This window comes from Silene latifolia, chromosome 11, assembly GCF_048544455.1.
Source record: "Silene latifolia isolate original U9 population chromosome 11, ASM4854445v1, whole genome shotgun sequence".
Classification (NCBI taxonomy): Eukaryota; Viridiplantae; Streptophyta; class Magnoliopsida; order Caryophyllales; family Caryophyllaceae; genus Silene; species Silene latifolia.
Genome location: NC_133536.1, coordinates 97,321,437 through 97,325,930, shown reverse-complemented (window position 1 = coordinate 97,325,930; position 4,494 = coordinate 97,321,437). Strand labels below are relative to the sequence as shown.

Genomic DNA, 4,494 nt, shown 5'->3' with positions numbered 1-4,494 from the left:
GCACTACTCACCTTAGTGAAGGCGATAGTCTCAAGCTTCCGGATCGACTTCTTTTTCGTAAGGATGTCTTTCATGTACTTTGCATAGGCCGGCACATGATTGATTAATTCCGTGAAAGGAATCGAGACTTCCAAATTCTTCACAATCTCCATAAATTTTCCAAGTTGGTCATCAAATTTGGGCTTGGCTTGACGACTTGGAAAAGGAAGTCTAATCACAACGGGCTCCTTCTCCTTAGCCTTGTCTTCACTTTTCTTTGAAAATTCTTCCTTTGATGGTTCTCCATCCTTGGAGTTTTGCACAACTTCTTCTTTGTCACTAGCTTCCACAACTTCATCCTCAACTTGCTTCTTCGGTGCTTCATACCTCGTACCACTTCTCAAGTGAATGGCACTAACTGTTTCATGTCTCGGGGGATTACTTTGAGGTGGTAATTGCCCCTTTTGTCTTTGTGAGCTTGAAGATGCTAGTTGAGTCAATTGGGTTTCCAACATTTTGGTGTGGGCTAGGATGTTGTTGATGGTGATTTTCTTTGCTTGACTATCCTTTTGCATTTGAGTGAAAAACTCTTGTTGATTCTTTTGCATTTGGAGGACCGCTTTTTGAACATTAAAACCTTGGTCATTTTGATGATTGTATGGAGTTTGATTTTGGTAACCTTGGTTTTGGTTGTAAAAGGGTCTTTGATTTTGGTTTCTCATGGGAGGTGGGGTGTATGTTGGTTGAGGGTTATGAACATTTTGGCTTTTGTATGAAAGATTTGGGTGGAATTTGGTGTTTTCATTGTAATAATTTGAATAAGGGGTACCACTCTTGTATGCTTGAAAAGCATTCACTTGTTCATTTGTTCCCCTACATTCACTTTGGTCATGTCCCAAAGTTCCACAATTCTCACATATCCCACTTGGGATTGATGAAGATGCCGTCATGGCATTGACATGGTGCTTTGGTGATTTTGAGGCTTCTTCAAGTCTAGCCATAGCTTTTTTGAACTTCAAGTTGATGGTATCAATGTGAGCACTAAGTTGAGCACCCAATTGAGTAATAGAGTCCACTTCATGCTTTCCTCCTCTAGTAGCCTTGCGAGGTCTACTATATTGTGAATTATGGACCGCCATTTCCTCAATCTTGTTCCAAGTTTGATTGTCGTCAACTTCGGTGAACATCCCATTTGATCCCATGTTGAGAATGTTTCTTGAGTCTTCATAAAGACCATTCCAAAATTGTTGTACCAAGAACCACTCGCTAAGTCCATGATGAGGACATGAGCGACAAATTCCCTTGAATCGCTCCCAAGCTTCATACAAGGATTCTTCATCTCTTTGCTTAAAGCCCGTAATTTGAGCTCTTTGCATGTTAGTCTTTTCCGGTGGATAGAACTTTTTGTAGAAAGCTAGAGCCAATTTCTTCCAAGAGTCAATTCCGAGATTAGCCTTATCAAGGCCTTTCAACCATTGTTTTGCGGTGCCAATTAGAGAAAAAGGAAATAAGACCCATCGAATTTGGTCTTGAGTTACACCGGTTTGAGAAATCGCATCACAATAGTCACAAAAAGTCTCTATGTGAGAGTGAGGGTCTTCCCTAGGCATCCCCCCAAATTGGCTTCTTTCGACTAATTGGATAAATGCGGATTTGGCAATGAAATTTCCGGTTAAGTGTTGTGGTGTGGGAGTACCATTGGGTAGGTTCTCCTCGGTTGGTACGGAATGTGATGAAAATTTAGGCATTGTGGGTTGATTTTGTGTTGGATTTTGTGTTGGGTTCTCCTCACCTTCTCTTGCAAAGGGGTTAACGAACTCAATAGCGTTTGGTTGAATATCTACAACCTCACCAATACCTCTCAAAGTTCTCCTAGCAAGTCTTCTATTGTTTGTCAAAGTCCTTTCAATTTCGTGATCAAAGGGTAACAAGTTACCTTGTGATCTTCTAGACATGCAAAATATCAAACAACTCGAAAATAATTAGAACAAACCTTGAGGAGTTTTAGTTCCCCAAGGCAAAGAAAGACACAACTAATAACAATTTAAGAAAATCTAAATCAAGTTAACACCGTCCCCGGCAACGGCGCCATTTTTTGGTCGGACTCACTTGGAGGTTTAGTTTTCGGTACTTGTCGTTAGGAGCACCTAGACCAAAACACAATTTATAACTCCACAAACAACTCTACAATTAGTAAAGAGGCAAGTAAAGGTCGGATCCCAAGGGACGGGAATTGAGATGAGATTTTCAATTGCAACTAGTGGTGTCTAGGGGTGTCACAATTTGGGGTTTGAAGTAGAAGATCACTAAACTAAATAGCAATAAAAGTAAACAAGCAAGATGATTAAAAAGGGATGTAAACAATTGATAAAAGGCACAAGGGTGTCATGGGGTCATAGGGGATTCATGGGAATTGATCATACAAACATATTCTCAAATTATAAGTAAGCAATTATTATTGTGATGGATCGAGTTGGTTTATATCTTACAATCCTAGGAAAGTTTGGGTCCCGGAGCCGAATCGATTAGATTGTACAACACCTACAAGTCGACTTAATCTTCCCTACTCAACTATATGCATGGTTTAATGAGACTCGAGTTGGTTTATGTCTTACAAGTCTCATTGAAAAGATAGGTGATGGGTAAAAAACGTAAGGATTCATAGGCTCGCATTTCATCAAACATAACATGTGCATAAGTTGAGATCACAACAAGCAAGCAAATTAACTATGGAAGCATATTAATTTAAGCATGAATCATTCCCCATGTTTATTTCCCCTAATTACCCATTAATCCTAGCTAAGTAAACTACTCACTCATTATCATGTTGAACATGCTAGCAAGGTTGTCAATCATACCAACAAAGTAAAACATGATGAATAAATGAAGATAATTAACAATAATTAAAAAGGGATTAAGAGAATTATACCTACTAATAATTCCAATAATAAAGCAAAGAATAATAGAAGTACTTGATGATTGATTGGAAGGTTGTCAATCTCCCAATAATAACCCAAATAATCTTCAATTACCCAAAATGAAAGATGAACAAAAGAGAGATTAAGGAAATGAGTTTTGTATTAAAACTTGATTAAATATTGATTAAAAGATTAAAGAGAGATTTGATTGATATAAACTACACTAGAGATTGCTAAGAAGAACATCATAACCTAATTAGACTAATGGGGTATTTATAGTGGGGATTAGGTACATAAATTAGGGTTTACTAAGGGCTTAAATGACGATTAAGTCCTTGAGGAATCGCCGGTCTCAAGAGAGACTCCGGTCTCCTTTTTTCCGGTCTTTGAAAAATATGCGCATCCTTCATTGAACAAGTAGAAGTCGGATTAATTGTCACACAATCCGAGCGTCCAGGGCACGGGACGGGCGAATTGTGGGTGTTTTGGACGAGCGGATTCGTGGGGTGGACGGGCGGATTGTGGTGGTTCTGGACGGGCGTCCAGCTGAGGAAGACGCTCGGATTGCATGTGCTGGACGGGCGGATTGTGGGCAATCCGCTCGGATTCTCTGTCAGCTTCTTCCTTTCTTCTTTTCTTCCTTTCTCTTCATAAAATCCTTGAGGATTTCCTCGGGGATGCAACGATCTTTTCTCATCATTGCCCATCTACTATAGTATGTACAAAGGCCTTCTAGTCTTGTCTTCTCTTTGATGCTTGGTCATTGAATTCAATCAATTTAGCTCCATTTTGCCATGAAAATACAAGGTTTGCACTCCTTTCCTACCAAGGGATCAAAACCTCAAAGAATATGCAAAACAAAGGACTAAAGACAATAAATGACCCAAATATGCACTAAAAAGCATGGGAACAAGGCTAATTCGGGGACTAAATATGCTCAAATTATGGTCACATCAGTTACCCTTAGCATTCTATATCTAGAATGACTCTCGTGGATGCCAATGAACACAGATGTTCACAGAGATCTGGAGTAACGGGTGAGGGTACGTATTAGGATGCTCTTTATTTGAACACCTAATCCTGCCCGCCTCGATAGCGACCTCAACTAATGATTAGGGAAGTTATTCATATTTGATATGTCGTCGATTATATGCATGCAATGCAACATCCACAAGTTAATCCTAGCATGTGAATTAAACTATGTCGGTGAACAAATAATTTAACAATTATTAATGTCGAAATGGGATTTAGAATTGATTACATGTGAAAGATTAAATGAATAAATCATACATAAATGACAAAAATGATAAATTATAATAATAATTAAAATTACAATTGATTACAACGATTTAGTTGATTTACGTCAAAAGTACACTTAAGACGGAATTTTGCAGATAAAAAAGGAAAAAAAAAAATTAAAAGGTTAGAAATTAAAGTAATAAAATAGGTCAGATTAAGGGTGATATTACAATTATTAGTTAATTAAACACGCAATTAAAGGCTACGTCAAAGCGTGAAAAGAAGTCCAGGGACAGATATCACCTTAGAACAGGCGCAGCATCTGCTGCGTCCCTTGAAAGAGGCGCAGCTATTCCTG

The 4,494-nt window shown here is 38.5% G+C and overlaps 1 non-coding gene across 1 annotated transcript; it reads left to right on the top strand.

Moving 5' to 3' along the window:
• Positions 1-1,248: 1,248 nt before the first annotated feature.
• LOC141616304 (small nucleolar RNA R71) lies at positions 1,249-1,355 on the top strand. Its single transcript, XR_012530660.1, has one exon. It is a non-coding gene; the product is annotated as a small nucleolar RNA R71 (small nucleolar RNA).
• Positions 1,356-4,494: the final 3,139 nt, after the last annotated feature.